Consider the following 27,163-nt stretch of genomic DNA (forward strand, 5'->3'; position numbering starts at 1 on the left):
CCATTTCTTGACATGACATTCCTGACATTCCATTCCATGACATGACATTCCTGACATTCCTGATATTCCATATCATGATATTTCATTCCATGACATTCATGACCTTCCATTCCAAGACATGACATTCAATGACATGAAATTCCTGATATTCCTGATGACATTGCTGACATTCATGACATGACATTCCATTCATGACATTCCATTCCATGACATGACATTCCTGACATTGCATTCCAAGACATGACATTCCTAACATTCCATTCTTTGACATGACATTCCTGACATTCCATTCCATGAGATAACATTCCTGAAACTCCATTCCTTGACATGACATTCCATTCCATGACGTGACATTCCAGAAAATCCTGACATTTCATTCAATGACGTTCTTGATATTCCATTCCATGACATTCCTGACATTCTATTCCATGACATGACATTCCTGACATTCCATTCCATGACATTCCTGACATTCCATTCCATGATATTCATAAAATTTGTGACATTCCATTCCATGTCATTCCTGATATTCCTGATGACATTCCTGACATTCCATTCCATGACATTTGACATTGCATTTCATGACATTCCATTCCATTCCATGACATTCCTGACATTTATGACATGACATTCATGATATTCCATTCCATGACATGACATTCCTGACATTCCTGATGACATTCATGACATGACATTCCATTCATGACACTCCATTCCATGACATGACATTCCTGACATTGCATTCCAATACATGATATTCCTGACATTCCATTCCTTGAGATGACATTCCTGACATTCCTGACATTCCATTCCATGACACGACATTCCTGACATTCCATTTCATGACATTCCATTCCATGACATGACTTTCAAAAACAAGACATTCCTGACATTCCTGATGCAATTCCTGATATTCATGACATGACATTCTGTTCATGACATTCCATGACATCAATCCATCAAAGAGCTGCATTCAAAGCCATGACCTTAGCCCATCGAGCAACTAGGGGTAGGGGATCGGCCTACCTCTCTGTTAGTATCCATCCTTACTGTAACTCTCGGAACCTCCGTTCCAACTCCCAACATCTGCTTTCCATACCAAGATTCAGGAAAGCACGTTCTGGAGGTAAAACCTTCCAGGTCTGTGCCACAACTCTCTGGAACGAACTCCCGATCGCAATTAGGATGATCCAGGAAGAATTACCCTTCTGTAAGGCACTAACAACTTTTCTCTTTTGTTAACCCCCCAGGACTATCACTCTGCTTTCACTCAGAAGCGCCGGGACACCCCGTTGGGGTAGCTGCGCGCTATATAAAATACACAAATAAATGACATGACATGACATTCCTGACATTGCATTCCAAGACATGACATTCCTGACATTCCATTCTTGACATGACATTCCTGACATTCCATTCCATCACATGACATTCCTGACATTCTACTCTACGACATTCCTGACATTCATGACATGACATTCCTGCCATTCCATTCCATGATAAGATATTCCTGACATTCCATGACATGACATTCCTGACATGACATTCATGACATTCATAACATTCCATTCCATTCCTGACATTCATGACATTATATTCCTGACATTCCATTCCATGACACGACATTCCTGACATTCCTGAAGACATTCCTGAGATTCATGACATGACATTCCATTCATGAATATTCCATTCCATGACATGATATTCGTGACATTGCATTCCAAGACATGACATTCCTGACATTCCATTCTATGACAAGACATTCCTCACATTCCTGACATTCTATTCCATGACATTCCATTCCATGACATGACATTCCATGACATGACATTCCATGACATGACATTCCTGACATTCCTGATGACATTGCTGACATTCATGACATGACATTCCATTCATGACATTCCATTCCATGACATGACATTCCTGACATTGCATTCCAAGACATGACATTCCTGACATTTCATTCCTTGACATGACATTCCTGTAATTCCATTCCATGAGATGACATTCCTGACATTCCATTCCTTGACATGACATTTCATTCCATGACATGATATTCCTGACATTCCATTCCATGACGTTCTTGACATTCCATGCCATGACATTCCTGACATTCATGACATTATATTCCTGACATTCCATTCCATGACAAGACATTCCTGACATTCCTGATGACATTCCCGACATTCATGACATGACATTCCATTCATGACATTCCATTCCATGACATGATATTCGTGTCATTGCATTCCAAGACATGACATTCCTGAAATTCTAATCTATGACAAGACATTCCTGACAGTCCTAACATTCTATTCCATGACATTCCATGACATGACATGACATTCCATGACATGACATTCCTGACATTCCTGATGACATTGCTGACATTCATGACATGCCATTCCATTCATGACATTGCATTCCAAGACATGACATTCCTGACATTCCATTCCTTGACATGACATTCCTGACATTCCATTCCATGAGATGACATTCCTGACATTCCATTCCTTGACATGACATTCCATTCCATGACATGACATTCCTGACATTCCATTCCATGATATTCATGACATTCCTGACATTCCATTCCATGACATTCCTGATATTCCTGATGACAATCCTGACATTCATGAAATGACATTCCATGCCATATGACATTCATGACATTACATTCCAAGATATGACATTCCTGATATTATATTCCATTCCATGACATTCCATTCCATGATATTCCTGACATTCCATGACATGACATTCCTGACATTCCATTCCATGACATTCATGACATTCCGTTCCATGATATTCATGACATTCCTGGCATTCCATTCCATGACATTCTTGTCATTCATGACATGGCATTCCTGACATTCCATTCCATGACATGACATTCCTGACATTCCATGAGATGACATTCCTGACATGACATTTATGACATTCATGACATTCCATTCCATGACATGACATTCCTGACATTGCATTCCAAGGCATGACATTCCTGACATTCCATTCCTTGACATGACAATCCTGACATTTCATTCCATGATATGACATTCCTGACATTCCATTCTATGACATTCATGGTATTCCATTCCATGACATTCCTGACATTCCATTCCATGACATGACATTCCTGACATTCTATTCAATGACATGACATTCCTGACATCCCTAATGACATTCCTGACATTCATGACATGACATTCCTTTCATGACATTCCATTCCATGACATGACATTCCTGACATTCCATTCCATGATCTTCTTGACATTCCATTCCATGACATTCATTCCATGACATGACATTCCTGACATTCCATTCCATAACATTCCTGACATTTCATTCCATGATATTAAATGACATTCCATTCCATGACATGACATTCCTGACATTGCATTCCAAGACATGACATTCCTGACATTCCATTCTATGACATTCATGATATTCTATTCCATGACATGACATTCCAAAACATGACATTCCTGACATTCCTGACATTCCTGATGATATTCCTGACATTCCTGACATGACATTCTATTCATGACATTCCATTCCATGACATGAAATTCCATACATTCCATTCCATGTTATGACATTCCATTCCTTGACATGAGATTCCTGACATTTCATTCCATGATATGATATTCCTGGCATTCAACTCCATGACATTCCTGAAATTCATGACACAACATTCCTGCCATTCCATTCCATGACATGACATACCTGACATTTCATGACATGACATTCCTGACATGACATTTATGACATTAATGATATTCCAGTCCATGACATGACATTCTTGACATTCCATAACATCACATTCCTGATATTCCTGACATTCTATTCCATGACATTCATGACATTCCATTCTATTCCATGACATTCCTGACATTCATGATATTATATTCCTGACACTCCATTCCATGACACGACATTCCTGATGACATTCCCGACATTCATGACATGAGATTCCATTCATGACATTCCATTCCATGACATGACATTCGTGACATTGCATTCCAAGACATGACATTCTGACATTCCATTCCTTGACATGACATTCCTGACATTCCATTCCATGACAAGACAATCCTGACATTCCTGACATTCTATTCCATGATATTCCATTCCAAGACATGACATTCAATGACATGACATTCCTGATATTCCTGATGACATTGCTGACATTCATGACATGACATTCCATTCATGACATTCCATTCCATGACATGACATTCTGGACATTGCATTCCAAGACATGACATTCCTAACATTCCATTCCTTGATGTGACATTCCTGACATTCCATTCCATGAGATAACATTCCTGAAATTTCATTCCTTGAGATTTCATTCCATTCCATGACGTGACATTCCGGAAATCCCTGATATTCCATTCCATGACGTTCTTCATATTCCATTCCTTGACATTCCTGATATTCTATTCCATGACATGACATTCCTGACATTCCATTCCATGACATTCCTGACATTCCATTCCATGATATTCATGACATTCCTGACATTCCATTCCATGCCATTTCTGATATTCCTGATGACATTCCTGACATTCCATTCCATGACATTTAAGACATTGCATTCTATGATATTCAATTCCATTCCCTGACATTCCTGACATTCATGACATGACATTCATGACATTCTATTCCATGACATGGCATTCTTGACATTCCTGATGATATTCCTGACATTCCTGACATGACATGCCATTCATGACATTCCATTACATGACATGACATTCCTGACATTGTATTCCAATACATGATGTTCCTCACATTCCCTTCCTTGACATGACATTCCTGACATTCCATTCCATGGCATGACATTCCTGACATTCATTCCATGACATTCATGACATTCCATTCCATGACATGACTTTCCCAAACAAAACATTCCTGACATTGCTGATGCTATTCCTGACATTCATGACATGACATTCTGTTCATGACATTCCATTCCATGACATGACATTCCTGATATTGCATTCCAAGACATGACATTCCTGACATTCCATTCCTTGACATGACATTCCTGACATTCCATTCCATCACATGACATTCCTGACATTCTACTCTATGACATTCCTGACATTCATGACATGACATTCATTACATGACATTCCTGCCACTCCATTCTATGATAAGACATTCGTGACATTCCATGACATGACATTCCTGACATTCCTGACATGACATTCATGACATTGCATTCCATGACATGACATTCCTGACATTCGATGACATTCGAGACATTCAATTCCAGGACATTCATAACATTCCATTCCATTCCATGACATTCCTGACATTCATGACATTATATTCCTGACATTCCATTCCATGACACGACATTCCTGATGACATTCCTGACATTCATGATATGACATTCCGTTCATGACATTCCATTCCATGACTTGATATTCATGACATTGCATTCCAAGACATGACATTCATGACAATCTATTCCATGACATTCCATGACATGACATGACATTCCATGACATGACATTCCTGACATTCCTGATGACATTGCTGACATTCATGACATGACATTCCATTCATGACATTCCATTCCATGACATGACATTCCTGACATTGCATTCCAAGACATGACATTCCATTCCTTGACATAACATTCCAGACATTCCATTCCATGAGATGACATTCCTGGCATTCCATTCCATGAGATAACATTCCTGAAACTCCATTCCTTGACATGACATTCCATTCCATGACGTGACATTCCAGAAATTCCTGACATTTCATTCCATGACTTTCTTGATATTCTATTCCATGACATTCCTGACATTCTATTCCATGACATGACATTCCTGACATTCCATTCCATGATATTCATGAAATTTCTGACATTCCATTCCATGTCATTCCTGATATTCCTGATGACATTCCTGACATTCCATTCCATGACATTTGACATTGCATTTCATGACATTCCATTCCATGACATTCCTGACATTCCTGACATGATATTCATGACATTCCATTCCATGATATGACATTCCTGACATTCCTGACATTCCATTCCATGACATGACACTCCTGACATTCCATTTCATGACATTCCATTCCATGACATGACTTTCAAAAACAAGACATTCCTGACATTCCTGATGCAATTCCTGAGAATAACATGACATTCTGTTCATGACATTCCATGACATGACATGAAATTCCTGACATTGCATTCCAAGACATGACATTCCTGACATTCCATTCTTGACATGACATTCCTGACATTCCATTCCATCACATGACATTCCTGACATTCTACTCTACGACATTCCTGACATTCATGACATGACATTCCTGCCATTCCATGTCATGATAAGACATTCCTGACATTCCATGACATGACATTCCTGACATGACATTCATGACATTCATAACATTCCATTCTATTCCTGACATTCCTGACATTATATTCCTGACATTCCATTCCATGACACGACATTCCTGAAGACATTCCTGACATTCCATTCCATGACATGATATTCGTGACATTGCATTCCAAGACATGACATTCCTGACATTCCATTCCATGACAAGACATTCCTCACAATCCTGACATTCTATTCCATGACATTCCATGACATTCCATTCCATGACATGACATTCCTGACGTAATCCAAGACATGACATTCCTGACATTCCATTCTTTGACATGACATTCCTGACATTCCATTCCATGAGATGAAATTCCTGACATTCCATTCCTTGACATGACATTTCATTCCATGACATGACATTCCTGACATTCCATTCCATGACGTTCTTGACATTCCATGCCATGACATTCCTGACATTCCTGATATGATATTCCATTTCATGACATGACATTCCTGACATTCCATGACATTCAAGACATTCAATTCCGTTACATTCATAACATTCCATTCCATTCCATGACATTCCTGACATTCATGACATTATATTCCTGACATTCCATTCCATGACATGACATTCCTGACATTCCTGATGACATTCCTGACATTCATGACATGACATTCCATTCATGACATTCCATTCGTTGACATGATATTCGTGACATTGCATTCCAAGACATGACATTCCTGACATTCTATTCTCTGACAAGACTTTCCTGACAGTCCTAACATTCTATTCCATGAGATTCCATTCCATGACATGACATTCCATGACATGACATTCCTGACATTCCTGATGACATTGCTGACATTCATGACATGACATTCCATTCATGACATTGCATTCCAAGACATGACATTCCTGACATTCCATTCCTTGACATGACATTCCTGACATTCCATTCCATGAGATGACATTCCTGACATTCCATTCCTTGACATGACATTATATTCCATGACATGACATTCCTGACATTCTATTCTATGACATTCCTGACATTCCATTCCATGATATTCCATTCCATGACATGACATTCCTGACGTAATCCAAGACATGACATTCCTGACATTCCATTCTTTGACATGACATTCCTGACATTCCATTCCATGAGATGAAATTCCTGACATTCCATTCCTTGACATGACATTTCATTCCATGACATGACATTCCTGACATTCCATTCCATGACGTTCTTGACATTCCATGCCATGACATTCCTGACATTCCTGATATGATATTCCATTTCATGACATGACATTCCTGACATTCCATGACATTCGAGACATTCAATTCCGTTACATTCATAACATTCCATTCCATTCCATGACATTCCTGACATTCATGACATTATATTCCTGACATTCCATTCCATGACATGACATTCCTGACATTCCTGATGACATTCCCGACATTCATGACATGACATTCCATTCATGACATTCCATTCCTTGACATGATATTCGTGACATTGCATTCCAAGACATGACATTCCTGACATTCTATTCTCTGACAAGACTTTCCTGACAGTCCTAACATTCTATTCCATGAGATTCCATTCCATGACATGACATTCCATGACATGACATTCCTGATGACATTGCTGACATTCATGACATGACATTCCATTCATGACATTGCATTCCAAGACATGACATTCCTGACATTCCATTCCTTGACATGACATTCCTGACATTCCATTCCATGAGATGACATTCCTGACATTCCATTCCTTGACATGACATTATATTCCATGACATGACATTCCTGACATTCTATTCTATGACATTCCTGACATTCCATTCCATGATATTCCTGACATTCCATTCCATGATATTCCTGACATTCCTGACATTCCATTCCATGACATTCCTGATATTCCTGATGACAATCCTGACATTCATGACATGACATTCCATGCCATGATATGACATTCATGACATTGCATTCCAAGATATGACATTCCTGACCTTCCATTCCATGACATTCCATTCCATGATATTCCTGACATTCCATGACATGCCATTCCTGACATTCCATTCCATGACATTCATGACATTCCATTCCATGATATTCATGACATTCCTGGCATTCCAATCCATGACATTCTTGACATTCATGACATGACATTCCTGACATTCCATGACATGACATTCCTGACTTTCCATGACATGACATTCCTGACATTCCTGACATGACATTTATGACATTCATGACATTCCATTCCATGACATGACATTCCTGACATTGCATTCCAAGGCATGACATTCCTGACATTCCATTCCTTGATATGACAATCCTGACATTTCATTCCATGATATGACATTCCTGACATTCCATTCTATGACATTCATGGTATTCCATTCCATGACATTCCTTACATTCCACCCATGACATGACATTCCTGAAATTCCATTCCATGATCTTCTTGACATTCCATTCTATGACATTCATTCCATGACATGACATTCCTGACATTCCATTCCATAACATTTCATTCCATGATATTAAATGACATTCCTGACATTCCATTCCATGACATGACATTCCTGACATTGCATTCCAAGAAATGACATTCCTGACATTCCATTCCATGACATGACATTCCTGACATTGCATTCCAAGAAATGACATTCCTGTCATTCCAAAACATGACATTCCTGACATTCCTGATGACATTCCTGACATTCATGACATGACATTCTATTCATGACATTCCATTCCATGACATGACATTCCATACATTCCATTCCATGTTATGACATTCCATTCCTTGACATGACATTCCTGACATTCCATTCCATGATATGACATTCCTGGCATTCAACTCCATGACATTCCTGAAATTCATGACACGACATTCCTGACATTCTATTCCATGACATGACATTCTTGACATTCCATGACATCACATTCCTGATATTCCTGACATTCCATTCCATGACATTCCATTCTATTCCATGACATTCCTGACATTCGTGACATTATATTCCTGACACTGCATTCCATGACACGACATTCCTGACATTCCTGATGAAATTCCCGACATTCATGACATGATATTCCATTCATGACATTCCATTCCATGACATGACATTCGTGACATTACATTCCAAGACATGACATTCTGACATTCCATTCTATGACAAGACATTCCTCACATTCCTGACATTCTATTCCATGACATTCCATTCCATGACATGACATTCCATGACATGACATTCCATGACATGACATTCCTGACATTCCTGATGACATTGCTGACATTCATGACATGACATTCCATTCATGACATTCCATTTCATGACATGACATTCCTGACATTGCATTCTAAGACATGACATTCCTGACATTCCATTCCTTGACATGACATTCCTGACATTCCATTACATGAGATGACATTCCTGACATTCCATTCCTTGACATGACATTTCATTCCATGACATGACATTCCTGACATTCCATTCCATGATGTTCTTGACATTCCATGCCATGACATTCCTGACATTCCTGATATGACATTCCTGACATTCCATTTCATGACATGACATTTCTGACATTCCATGACATTTGAGACATTCAATTCCATGACATTCATAAAATTCCATTCCATTCCATGACATTCCTGACATTCATGACATTATATTCCTGACATTCCATTCCATGACATGACATTCCTGACATTCCTGATGACATTCCCGACATTCATGACATGACATTCCATTCATGACATTCCATTCCATGACATGATATTCGTGACATTGCATTCCAAGACATGACATTGCGGACATTCTAATCTATGACAAGACATTCCTGACAGTCCTAACATTCTATTCTATGACATTCCTGACATTCCATTCCATGATATTCATGACATTCCTGACATTCCATTCCATGACATTCCTGATATTCCTGATGACAATCCTGACATTGATGACATGACATTCCATGCCATGATATGACATTCCTGACATTGCATTCCAAGACATGACATTCCTGACATTCCATTCCTTGACATGGCATTCCAGACATTCCATTCCATGAGATGACATTCCTGACATTCCATTCCTTGACATGACATTCCATTCCATGACATGACATTCCTGACATTCCATTCCATGACGTTCTTGACATTCCATTCCATGAAATTCCTGACATTCCATTCCATGACATTCCTGAAATTCCATTCCATGATATTCATGACATTCCTGACATTCCATTCCATGGCATTCCTGATATTCCTGACAATTGTGACATTCATGACATGACTTTCCATTCCATGACATGACATTCCTGACATTGCATTGCAATATATGACATTCCTGATATTCCATTCCTTGACATGACATTCCTGACATTCCATGACATTCCTGACATTCATGACATGCCATTCATGACATTCTATTCCATGACATGACATTCTTGAAATTTCTGATGACATTCCTGACATTACTGACATGTTATTCCATTCCATGACATGACATTACTGACATTGCATTCCAATACATGATGTTCCTCACATTCCATTCCTTGACATGACATTCCTGACATTCCATTCCATGACATGACATTCCTGACATTCCATTCCATGACATGACTTTCCAAAACAAAACATTCCTGATATTCCTGACATTTCTGATGCAATTCCTGACATTCATGACATGACATTCATGACATGACATTCCTGTCACTCCATTCCATGATAAGACATTCGTGACATTCCATGACATGACATTCCTGACATTCCTGACATGACATTCATGACATTGCATTCCCATGACATGACATTCCTGACATTCCATGACATTCGAGACATTCAATTCCAGGACATTCATAACATTCCATTCCATTCCATGACATTCCTGACATTCATGACATTATATTCCTGACATTCCATTCCATGACACGACATTCCTGATGACATTCCCGACATTCATGACATGACATTCATGACATTCTATTCCATGACATTGCATTCCAAGACATGACATTCATGACATTCTATTCCATGACATTCCATGACATGACATTCCATGACATGACATTCCTGACATTCCTGATGACATTGCTGACATTCATGACATGACATTCCATTCATGATATTCCATTCCATGACATGACATTCCTGACATTGCATTCCAAGACATGACATTCCTGACATTCCATTCCTTGATATGACATTCCAGAGATTCCATTTCATGAGATGACATTCCTGACATTCCATTCCTTGACACGACATTCCATTCCATGACATGACATTCCTGACATTCCATTCCATGATGTTCTTGACATTCCATTCCATGACATTCCTGACATTCCATTCCATGATATTCCTGATATTCCATTCCATGATATTCATGACATTCCTGACATTCCATTCCATGGCATTCCTGATATTCCTGACAATCGTGACATTCATGACATGACTTTCCATTCCATGACATGACATTCCTGACATTGCATTGCAAGATATGACATTCCTGATATTCCATTCCTTGACATGACATTCCTGACATTCCATTCCATGGCATGACATTCATGACATTCCATTCCATGACATTCCATTCTATTATATTCCTGACATTCCATGACATGACATTCCTGACATTCCATTCCATGACATTCATGACATTCTATTCCATGAAATTCATGACATTACTGGCATTCCCTTCCATGACATACCTGCCATTTATGACATGACATTCCTGACATTCCTGACATTCCATTCCATGAGATGACATTCCTGACATTCCATGACATGACATTCCTGACATTCCTGACATTACATTTATGACATTCATGACATTTCATTCCATGACATGACATTCCTGATATTACATTCCAAGGCATGACATTCCTGACATTCCTGATATTCCATTCCTTGACATGACAATCCTGACATTCTATTCCATGATATGACATTCCTGACATTCCATTATATGACATTCATGTTATTCCATTCCATGACATTCCTGACATTCCATTCCATGACATGACATTCCTGACATTCCTGATGACATTCCCGACATTCATGACATGACATTCCATTCATGACATTCCATTCCAAGACATGAAATTCCTGACATTCTATTCTATGACAAGACTTTCTTGACAGTCCTAACATTCTATTCCATGACATTCCATTCCATGACATGACATTCCATGACATGACATTCCTGACATTCCTGATGACATTGCTGATATTCATGACATGACATTCCATTCATGACATTGCATTCCAAGACATGACATTCCTGACATTCCATTCCTTGACATGGCATTCCTGACATTCCATTCCATGAGATGACATTCCTGACATTCCATTCCTTGACATGACATTATATTCCATGACATGACATTCCTGACATTCTATTCTATGACATTCCTGACATTCCATTCCATGATATTCCTGACATTCCATTCCATGATATTCCTGACATTCCTGACATTCCATTCCATGACATTCCTGATATTCCTGATGACAATCCTGACATTCATGACATGACATTCCATGCCATGATATGACATTCATGACATTGCATTCCAAGATATGACATTCCTGACCTTCCATTCCATGACATTCCATTCCATGATATTCCTGAAATTCCATGACATGACATTCCTGACATTCCATTCCATGATATTCATGACATTCCTGGCATTCCAATCCATGACATTCTTGACATTCATGACATGACATTCCTGACATTCCATTCCATGACATGACATTCCTGACTTTCCATGACATGACATTCCTGACATTCCTGACATGACATTTATGACATTCATGACATTCCATTCCATGACATGACATTCCTGACATTGCATTCCAAGGCATGACATTCCTGACAATCCATTCCTTGATATGACAATCCTGACATTTCATTCCATGATATGACATTCCTGACATTCCATTCTATGACATTCATGGTATTCAATTCCATGACATTCCTTACATTCCACCCATGACATGACATTCCTGAAATTCCATTCCATGATCTTCTTGACATTCCATTCTATGACATTCATTCCATGACATGACATTCCTGACATTCCATTCCATAACATTTCATTCCATGATATTAAATGACATTCCTGACATTCCATTCCATGACATGACATTCCTGACATTGCATTCCAAGAAATGACATTCCTGACATTACAAAACATGACATTCCTGACATTCCTGATGACATTCCTGACATTCATGACATGACATTCTATTCATGACATTCCATTCCATGACATGACATTCCATACATTCCATTCCATGTTATGACATTCCATTCCTTGACATGACATTCCTGACATTCCATTCCATGATATGACATTATGGCATTCAACTCCATGACATTCCTGAAATTCATGACACAACATTCCTGACATTCCATTCCATGACATGACATTCCTGACATTTCATGACATGACATTCCTGACATGACATTTATGACATTAATGATATTCCATTCCATGACATGACATTCTTGACATTCCATGACATCACATTCCTGATATTCCTGACATTCCATTCCATGACATTCCATTCTATTCCATGACATTCCTGACATTCGTGACATTATATTCCTGACACTGCATTCCATGACACGACATTCCTGACATTCCTGATGAAATTCCCGACATTCATGACATGATATTCCATTCATGACATTCTATTCCATGACATGACATTCGTGACATTACATTCCAAGACATGACATTCTGACATTCCATTCTATGACAAGATATTCCTCACATTCCTGATATTCTATTCCATGACATTCCATTCCATGACATGACATTCCATGACATGAAATTCCATGACATGACATTCCTGACATTCCTGATGACATTGCTGACATTCATGACATGACATTCCATTCATGACATTCCATTCCATGACATGACATTCCTGACATTGCATTCTAAGACATGACATTCCTGACATTCCATTCCTTGACATGACATTCCTGACATTCCATTACATGAGATGACATTCCTGACATTCCATTCCTTGACATGACATTTCATTCCATCACATGACATTCCTGATATTCCATTCCATGATGTTCTTGACATTCCATGCCATGACATTCCTGACATTCCTGATATGACATTCCTGACATTCCATTTCATGACATGACATTCCTGACATTCCATGACATTTGAGACATTCAATTCCATGACATTCATAACATTCCATTCCATTCCATGACATTCCTGACATTCATGACATTATATTCCTGACATTCCATTCCATGACATGACATTCCTGACATTCCTGATGACATTCCCGACATTCATGACATGACATTCCATTCATGACATTCCATTCTATGACATGATATTCGTGACATTGCATTCCAAGACATGACATTCCTGACATTCTAATCTATGACAAGACATTCCTGACAGTCCTAACATTCTATTCCATGACATTTCATTCCATGACATGACATTCCTGACATTCTATTCTATGACATTCCTGACATTCCATTCCATGATATTCATGACATTCCTGACATTCCATTCCATGACATTCCTGATATTCCTGATGACAATCCTGACATTGATGACATGACATTCCATGCCATGATATGACATTCCTGACATTGCATTCCAAGACATGACATTCCTGACATTCCATTCCTTGACATGGCATTCCAGACATTCCATTCCATGAGATGACATTCCTGACATTCCATTCCTTGACATGACATTCCATTCCATGACATGACATTCCTGACATTCCATTCCATGACGTTCTTGACATTCCATTCCATGAAATTCCTGACATTCCATTCCATGACATTCCTGACATTCCATTCCATGATATTCATGACATTCCTGACATTCCATTCCATGGCATTCCTGATATTCCTGACAATCGTGACATTCATGACATGACTTTCCATTCCATGACATGACATTCCTGACATTGCATTGCAAGATATGACATTCCTGATATTCCATTCCTTGACATGACATTCCTGACATTCCATGACATTCCTGACATTCATGACATGACATTCATGACATTCTATTCCATGACATGACATTCTTGAAATTTCTGATGACATTCCTGACATTACTGACATGACATTCCATTCCATGACATGACATTACTGACATTGCATTCCAATACATGATGTTCCTCACATTCCATTCCTTGACATGACATTCCTGACATTCCATTCCATGACATGGCATTCCTGACATTCCATTCCATGACATGACTTTCCAAAACAAAACATTCCTGATATTCCTGACATTTCTGATGCAATTCCTGACATTCATGACATGACATTCCTGACATGACATTCATGACATTGCATTCCCATGATATGACATTCCTGACATTCCATGACATTCGAGACATTCAATTCTGAGGACATTCATAACATTCCATTCCATTCCATGACATTCCTGACATTCATGACATTATATTCCTGACATTCCATTCCATGACACGACATTCCTGATAACATTCCCGACATTCATGACATGACATTCCATTCATGACATTGCATTCCAAGACATGACATTCATGACATTCTATTCCATGACATTGCATTCCAAGACATGACATTCATGACATTCTATTCCATGACATTCCATGACATGACATGACATTCCATGACATGACATTCCTGACATTCCTGATGACATTGCTGACATTCATGACATGACATTCCATTCATGATATTCCATTCCATGACATGACATTCCTGACATTGCATTCCAAGACATGACATTCCTGACATTCCATTCCTTGATATGACATTCCAGAGATTCCATTTCATGAGATGACATTCCTGACATTCCATTCCTTGACACGACATTCCATTCCATGACATGACATTCCTGACATTCCATTCCATGATGTTCTTGACATTCCATTCCATGATGTTCTTGACATTCCATTCCATGACATTCCTGACATTCCATTCCATGATATTCCTGACATTCCTGACATTCCATTCCATGGCATTCCTGATATTCCTGACAATCATGACATTCATGACATGACTTTCCATTCCATGACATGACATTCCTGACATTGCATTGCAAGATATGACATTCCTGATATTCCATTCCTTGACATGACATTCCTGACATTCCATTCCATGACATGACATTCATGACATTCCATTCCATGACATTCCATTCTATTATATTCCTGACATTCCATGACATGACATTCCTGACATTCCATTCCATGACATTCATGACATTCTATTCCATGAAATTCATGACATTACTGGCATTCCATTCCATGACATTCCTGCCATTTATGACATGACATTCCTGACATTCCTGACATTCCATTCCATGAGATGACATTCCTGACATTCCATGACATGACATTCCTGACATTCCTGACATTACATTTATGACATTCATGACATTTCATTCCATGACATGACATTCCTGATATTACATTCCAAGGCATGACATTCCTGACATTCCTGATATTCCATTCCTTGACATTTCAATCCTGACATTCTATTCCATGATATGACATTCCTGACATTCCATTATATGACATTCATGTTATTCCATTCCATGACATTCCTGACATTCCATTCCATGACATGACATTCCTGACATTCCTGATGACATTCCCGACATTCATGACATGACATTCCATTCATGACATTCCATTCCTTGACATGATATTCGTGACATTGCATTCCAAGACATGACATTCCTGACATTCTATTCTCTGACAAGACTTTCCTGACAGTCCTAACATTCTATTCCATGACATTCCATTCCATGACATGACATTCCATGACATGACATTCCTGACATTCCTGATGACATTGCTGACATTCATGACATGACATTCCATTCATGACATTGCATTCCAAGACATGACATTCCTGACATTCCATTCCTTGACATGACATTCCTGACATTCCATTCCATGAGATGACATTCCTGACATTCCATTCCTTGACATGACCTTATATTCCATGACATGACATTCCTGACATTCTATTCTATGACATTCCTGACATTCCATTCCATGATATTCCTGACATTCCATTCCATGATATTCCTGACATTCCTGACATTCCATTCCATGACATTCCTGATATTCCTGATGACAATCCTGACATTCATGACATGACATTCCATGCCATGATATGACATTCATGACATTGCATTCCAAGATATGACATTCCTGACCTTCCATTCCATGACATTCCATTCCATGATATTCCTGACATTCCATGACATGACATTCCTGACATTCCATTCCATGACATTCATGACATTCCATTCTATGATATTCATGACATTCCTGGCATTCCAATCCATGACATTCTTGATATTCATGACATGACATTCCTGACATTCCATTCCATGACATGACATTCCTGACTTTCCATGACATGACATTCCTGACATTCCTGACATGACATTTATGACATTCATGACATTCCATTCCATGACATGACATTCCTGACATTGCATTCCAAGGCATGACATTCCTGACAATCCATTCCTTGATATGACAATCCTGACATTTCATTCCATGATATGACATTCCTGACATTCCATTCTATGACATTCATGGTATTCCATTCCATGACATTCCTTACATTCCACCCATGACATGACATTCCTGAAATTCCATTCCATGATCTTCTTGACATTCCATTCTATGACATTCATTCCATGACATGACATTCCTGACATTCCATTCCATAACATTTCATTCCATGATATTAAATGACATTCCTGACATTCCATTCCATGACATGACATTCCTGACATTGCATTCCAAGAAATGACATTCCTGACATTCCAAAACATGACATTCCTGACATTCCTGATGACATTCCTGACATTCATGACATGACATTCTATTCATGACATTCCATTCCATGACATGACATTCCATACATTCCATTCCATGTTATGACATTCCATTCCTTGACATGAAATTCCTGACATTCCATTCCATGATATGACATTCCTGGCATTCAACTCCATGACTTCCTGAAATTCATGACACGACATTCCTGACATTCCATTCCATGACATGACATTCCTGACATTTCATGACATGACATTCCTGACATGACATTTATGACATTAATGATATTCCATTCCATGACATGACATTCTTGACATTCCATGACATCACATTCCTGATATTCCTGACATTCCATTCCATGACATTCCATTCTATTCCATGACATTCCTGACATTCGTGACATTATATTCCTGACACTGCATTCCATGACACGATATTCCTGACATTCCTGATGAAATTCCCGACATTCATGACATGATATTCCATTCATGACATTCCATTCCATGACATGACATTCGTGACATTACATTCCAAGACATGACATTCTGACATTCCATTCTATGACAAGACATTCCTCACATTCCTGACATTCTATTCAATGACATTCCATTCCATGACATGACATTCCATGACAAGACATTCCATGACATGACATTCCTGACATTCCTGATGACATTGCTGACATTCATGACATGACATTCCATTCATGACATTCCATTCCATGACATGACATTCCTGACATTGCATTCTAAGACATGACATTCCTGACATTCCATTCCTTGACATGACATTCCTGACATTCCATTACATGAGATGACATTCCTGACATTCCATTCCTTTACATGACATTTCATTCCATGACATGACATTCCTGACATTCCATTCCATGATGTTCTTGACATTCCATGCCATGACATTCCTGACATTCCTGATATGACATTCCTGACATTCCATTTCATGACATGACATTCCTGACATTCCATGACATTTGAGACATTCAATTCCATGACATTCATAACATTCCATTCTATTCCATGACATTCCTGACATTCATGACATTATATTCCTGACATTCCATTCCATGACATGACATTCCTGACATTCCTGATGACATTCCCGACATTCATGACATGACATTCCATTCATGACATTCCATTCCATGACATGATATTCGTGACATTGCATTCCAAGACATGACATTCCTGACATTCTAATCTATGACAAGACATTCCTGACAGTCCTAACATTCTATTCCATGACATTTCATTCCATGACATGACATTCCTGACATTCTATTCTATGACATTCCTGACATTCCATTCCATGATATTCATGACATTCCTGACATTCCATTCCATGACATTCCTGATATTCCTGATGACAATCCTGACATTCATGACATGACATTCCATGCCATGATATGACATTCCTGACATTGCATTCCAAGACATGACATTCCTGACATTCCATTCCTTGACATGGCATTCCAGACATTCCATTCCATGAGATGACATTCCTGACATTCCATTCCTTGACATGACATTCCATTCCATGACATGACATTCCTGATATTCCATTCCATGACGTTCTTGACATTCCATTCCATGAAATTCCTGACATTCCATTCCATGACATTCCTGACATTCCGTTCCATGATATTCATGACATTCCTGACATTCCATTCCATGGCATTCCTGATATTCCTGACAATCGTGACATTCATGACATGACTTTCCATTCCATGACATGACATTCCTGACATTGCATTGCAAGATATGACATTCCTGATATTCCATTCCTTGACATGACATTCCTGACATTCCATGACATTCCTGACATTCATGACATGACATTCATGACATTCTATTCCATGACATTCTTGAAATTTCTGATGACATTCCTGACATTACTGACATGACATTCCATTCCATGACATGACATTACTGACATTGCATTCCAATACATGATGTTCCTCACATTCCATTCCTTGACATGACATTCCTGACATTCCATTCCATGACATGACATTCCTGACATTCCATTCCATGACATGACTTTCCAAAACAAAACATTCCTGATATTCCTGACATTTCTGATGCAATTCCTGACATTCACGACATGACATTCATGACATGACATTCCTGTCACTCCATTCCATGATAAGACATTCGTGACATTCCATGACATGACATTCCTGACATTCCTGACATGACATTCATGACATTGCATTCCCATGACATGACATTCCTGACATTCCATGACACTCGAGACATTCAATTCCAGGACATTCATAACATTCCATTCCATTCCATGACATTCCTGACATTCAAGACATTATATTCCTGACATTCCATTCCATGACAAGACATTCCTGATGACATTCCCGACATTCATGACATGACATTCCATTCATGACATTGCATTCCAAGACATGACATTCATGACATTCTATTCCATGACATTGCATTCCAAGACATGACATTCATGACATTCTATTCCATGACATTCCATGACATGACATTCCATGACATGACATTCCTGACATTCCTGATGACATCGCTGACATTCATGACATGACATTCCATTCATGATATTCCATTCCATGACATGACATTCCTGACATTGCATTCCAAGACATGACATTCCTGACATTCCATTCCTTGATATGACATTCCAGAGATTCCATTTCATGAGATGACATTCCTGACATTCCATTCCTTGACACGATATTCCATTCCATGACATGACATTCCTGACATTCCATTCCATGATGTTCTTGACATTCCATTCCATGACATTCCTGACATTCCATTCCATGATATTCCTGACATTCCATTCCATGATATTCATGACATTCCTGACATTCCATTCCATGGCATTCCTGATATTCCTGAAAATCGTGACATTCATGACATGACTTTCCATTCCATGACATGACATTCCTGACATTGCATTGCAAGATATGACATTCCTGATATTCCATTCCTTGACATGACATTCCTGACATTCCATTCCATGACATGACATTCATGACATTCCATTCCATGACATTCCATTCTATTATATTCCTGACATTCCATGACATGACATTCCTGACATTCCATTCCATGACATTCATGACATTCTATTCCATGAAATTCATGACATTACTGGCATTCCATTCCATGACATTCCTGCCATTTATGACATGACATTCCTGACATTCCTGACATTCCATTCCATGAGATGACATTCCTGACATTCCATGACATGACATTCCTGACATTCCTGACATTACATTTATGACATTCATGACATTTCATTCCATGACATGACATTCCTGATATTACATTCCAAGGCATGACATTCCTGACATTCCTGATATTCCATTCCTTGACATGACAATCCTGACATTCTATTCCATGATATGACATTCCTGACATTCCATTATATGATATTCATGTTATTCCATTCCATGACATTCCTGACATTCCATTCCATGACATGACATTCCTGACATTCTATTCCATGACATTCCTGACATTCCATTCCATGATATTCATGACATTCCTGACATTCCATTCCATGACATTCCTGATATTCCTGATGACACTCCTGACATTCATGACATGATATTCCATTCCTGACATTGCATTTCAAGACATGACATTCCTGACATTACATTCCATGACATTCCTGACATTCCATTCCATGACATTCCTGACATTCCTTTCCATGACATGATATTCCTGACATTCCATTCCTTGACATTCCATTCCATGACATGACATTCCTGACATTCCATTCCATGACATTCCTGACAATCATGACATGACATTCCTGACATTCCATTCCATGACATGACATTCCTGACATTCCATTCCATGACGTTCTTGACATTCCATTCTATGACATTCCTGACATTCCTTTCCATGACATGACATTCCTGACATTCCTGACATTCCATTCCTGATATCCCTGACATTCCATTCCATGACATTCCAAGACATGACATTCCTGACATTCCATTTCATGACTTTCCATTACATGACATGACATTCCTGACATTCCATTCCATGATATTCCTGACATTCCATTCCATGACATGACATTCCTGACATTCCATTCCATGAAGTTCTTGACATTCCATTCTATGACATTCCTGACATTCCTTTCCATGACACGACATTCCTGACATTCCTGACATTCCATTCCTGATATCCCTGACATTCCATTCCATGACATTCCAAGACATGACATTCCTGACATTCCTGACATTCCATTTCATGACTTTCCATTACATGACATGACATTCCTGACATTCCATTCCATGATACTCATGACATTCCATTCCATGACATGACATTCCTGACATCCCTGATGACATTCCTGACATTCATGACATGGCATTCCATTCATGACATTTCATTCCATGACATGACATTACTGACATTGCATTCCAAGACATGACATTCCATTCCATGGCCTGACATTCCTAACATTCCATTCCATGACGTTCTTGACATTCCATTCCATGACATTCCTGACATTCCATTCCATGTCATTCCATTACATGATATGACATTCCTGACATTCCATTCCATGATATTCATGACATTCCATTCCATGACATGACATTCCTGACATTCCATTCCATGACGTTCTTGACATTCCATTCTATGACATTCCTGACATTCCTTTCCATGACATGACATTCCTGACATTCCTGACATTCCATTCCTGATATCCCTGACATTCCATTCCATGACATTCCAAGACATGACATTCCTGACATTCCTGACATTCCATTTCATGAGTTTCCATTATATGACATGACATTCCATTCCATGATATTCATGACATTCCATTCCATGACATGACATTCCTGAAATCCTGACATTCCATTCCTGATATCCCTGACATTCCATTCCATGACATTCCAAGACATGACATTCCTGACATTCCTGACATTCCATTTCATGACTTTCCATTACATGACATGACATTCCTGACATTCCATTCCATGATATTCATGACATTCCATTCCATGACATGACATTCCTGACATCCCTGATGACATTCCTGACATTCATGACATGACATTCCATTCACGACATTTCATTACATGACATGACATTCCTGACATTGCATTCCAAGACACGACATTCCATTCCATGACCTGACATTCCTAACATTCCATTCCATGACGTTCTTGACATTCCATTCCATGACATTCCTGACATTCCATTCCATGGCATTCCATTCCATGACATTCCTGACATTCATGACTTGACATTCCTGATATTCCATTCCATGACATACCATTCCTGACATTCCATGACGTGACATTCCTGACATACATGACATTCCATTCCATGACATGACATTCCTGACATTGCATTCCAAGACATGACATTCCTGACATTCCATTCCTTTAAATGACATTCCTGACATTCCATTCCATGACATGACATTCCTGACAGTCCATTCCATGACATTCATGACATTCCATTTGTGAGAAATTGGCCTGGCATATGCTGGTCACTAGTTATAGTGGCCACCTTGCACCAGTCCAATTCGACTCTTATGGTAGATAGGTTTAAGACAACATTTTAAAGAAAGCTATCTTAGTGGTAGTTGTGGAGAGCAGCCTTCAGGCTAAGTCTCAGAGGAATGTAAAGCAGCTTGTTTTACCATATAATTTCTTGAATTACCAAATGAAAGGACACCACACAGGTATATATATATATCAAATATATATGTATTTATTTCTAGGCACCCTCTACTAATCTCTTTATGAGATTAGAAGCCAGGAACACATTCAAATATCAACATTTCACAATAAGTTAAGCACAAATATGGCTGGGGCCCTAGGGGCGTACCAGACCATATACTAAAAAAGAGGTTTAGGAAAGTCGACTTGCAAGGGGACAAGGCCTAGGGCCTGTAGAATGGCTGGGGCTTCACTAATGCAGCAGAAACAGGTAAGTAAAAGACCCACGGGAGACGCGTGCAGTGTGAGAACACAGCCGCGGGTTCCCTATTGATTACAATGGAGCAAGTCGCGGTTGGATTTTTAAAGTTTAAGGGTACTTTGAGGAACTCTACAAGCACGCCACTTACAAGATAAGTAATTCGAAGGCCAACACACACTAGGGCACCAGAGTGCACGAGATACCTCACCCAGGGAAGCCGGGTGCATAGGTGTCTTTTGGTGTCGGGTCACGTCGCTGTTTTTTATGGAGACCAAGGAAGATTTGCTGCTTGCGAAGACTTGAGAAGTGTCCGGTGGAATCCAAGGGTGGATTCAAGATGGAGATGAACTGAAAATTGAAGGGACAGTGTTCACAGTCCCTTGCTAGTGACCGGTGGCCAGGAAGATGGCTGACCACGGATGTCAGGTGATTTCAGGTTGTCGATGGTGTTTTGACTCTTCGCTCACGAGGTCCAGGAGAGATCGACGATGATCAGCAGCTGTATTCGGAGTGCCCCACAACGTCTGCAGCTTACTGAGGTGTCGAAAACCGGATTGGAGCCAACAAGCGTTGGCAGCAGCAAGTCTTGTGGAAATCAAAGAAGGTCAGTGTTGCAGACCAGCAAGGTCTGAGGGACTCACCCAGCAAGGGTGAGTGAGGGCAAGCCTGAAGCAACCAGGGGAGCCCTTTGAGTTGATAAGAAAGTTTTCAGGAGACCCACAAGCCAATGGGCAAGGGATCGCGAAGATGCCTCTTGAGGAATTGATTCACAGGAGCCCATGGTCACTCGGGACGGGGTAGGAATCTGATTTTCACTGCAAAACCTGCTGGAGGCCTGGGCCACAAATGGTCCAATGCACAAGTTCGTAGAACTTCGTGAAGAGGTTGCACTTGACAGTAGTGCACGGTACCCGGATATTGTTGTTCCTCATCATTCGTGGGGTTCACTCGCCACAGCTTTGCTGGGGACTCACAATGGCTATGGAGAAGTCAGGAAATCCACTTCTGGGGCTGCAGGGACTTCGAACTCCAGCAGCAGCGGGAAAGTTTGAGACCATTGATTAAGGTTTTTGGTGCCTGCCAAGCACGAGAGTCACTCCTTGACTCCAAGGGAGATTCTTCTGTCTTCCAAAGGTAGTGGAACATCGAAGGGCCAGGATTCTTCTTTGTAGAGCGTCATCCAGGGTTATCTGCTTTGCAATGGTAAAGTTTGCTATCTTATACTGAAGATAGGGGAGGGACTAGCTCTATGACCACTCCTCTGGGAGGGTCAGGGTAGGGGGTGGTTACACCCACTTCCCTTTGTCCAGTTTCACACCAGAGCAGGGACAGGTAGCCCCTGAACCAGTTTGAGCTGGCATATGCACAGAGGAGCCTACTGCTCCCCCAGTGCAGGACTTCAAAGCACTCTAGAAGTGCACCCACCCAGCTCCAATACACTAAATCCTGTCTGGACGGTCGAGACACCTCCCTGTGACAGGATGCCTATTGTTGGGCCTCCTCCACTGGGAGTTTTGGTCTGCAGCAGGAGGGCAGCCCAGTGTCTGTGCTGGTGGCATCCATTTTGTGATGCCAAGGCTCTTTCAGATTTCTACCGTTTTACCACAGGTACATGTCGTCCCCTCTAGAAGGGTGGGATCATGCTCCCACACCAGTTACTGGTGGGGTTATGATTCCAAGTTGTTTGACACCAAACACGACATGTTTTGATGCAGTCATTCCAAAGTTAGCATTTACCGTTGGGTTATAATGCACTTAAGAGTATATGGTTTAACCGCATTCACAAACAGCAACAGAGAATAGACTCTGCCAGCTGCAGAGGGGTCCTGCTCATGCAGAGGCACCCCCTCACATTGTAAACCAAGCACCGTGCCCTCAGGATTGATTGGGCCTGCCATAGGCGTGACTGATAGGTTTGTATGTGTGTGTATGGTGAGATATAGAAACCTACACCTCTGTGAGGAGTGCTAACACTACCTCACCCAGGCTGCAGTAGCAGGCCTGTGGTGTCAGATTGAGTCTGCTTCCCAGGGGTGGCATAATACATGCTGCAGCCCCTGGTAGGCCTGTGAAGTATCTATGCCCTAGGTACCTAGGGTACCATATACTAGGGGCTCATAAGGTACCACAGTATCCAATCACTAGTGCATCTAATATGCACACCAAGTCGTTTAGAGAGAACACAGAGACTGGGGCCCTGATTAGCAGGGACCCAGCCAGACTATAGCCAGAAACCAGTGCATACATCAGAAAAAAAGTGGGGGCAACATAAGTGCAGATCCTACTCTCCTACACAACCCCCCCAAACACAGGGACACAAAACTAACCTTGACCAGTTGAGTCTTCGTGTTCTAAGTGGCAATACCTTGAGAGTCCATCTGCATTGGCATGTTGGGTCCTAGGTCTATGTTCCACTGCATAGTCCATCCCCTGTAGGGAAATGGACCACCTAAGCAGTTTAGGATTTTCACCTTTCATCTGTTTGAGCCATAGGAGGGGCTTGTGGTCAGTCTGAACTATGAAGTGAGTGCCAAACAAGTATGGCCTCAGCTTCTTCAGGGCCCACACCACAGCAAAGGCCTCCCTCTCTATCGCTGACAAACGTTTCTCTCTAGGGGTCAGCCTTCTGCTTATGAAAGCTACTGGCTGGTCTTGACCTTCATCATTAAGTTGAGACAGTACAGCTCCCACACCTAGCTCTGAAGCATCTGTTTGAACAATGAACTTCTTTTTGTAGTCTGGACTCTGCAAGATGGGGGCAGTGCACATTGCCTGCTTTAGGTCATCAAATGCCTTTTGACAGCTAGCTGTCCACTGAACCTTTTTTGGCATTTTCTTGGAGGTCAGATCATTTTAGGGGGTCACTATAGATCCATATCCCTTAACAAACCCCCTATAGTACCCAGTCAGGCCTAAAAAGGCTTTAACCTGTGTCTGGGTTGTTGGAGCTACCCATTCC

The sequence above is a fragment of the Triturus cristatus genome, chromosome 7, assembly GCF_964204655.1.
Source record: "Triturus cristatus chromosome 7, aTriCri1.1, whole genome shotgun sequence".
Taxonomy (NCBI): Eukaryota; Metazoa; Chordata; class Amphibia; order Caudata; family Salamandridae; genus Triturus; species Triturus cristatus.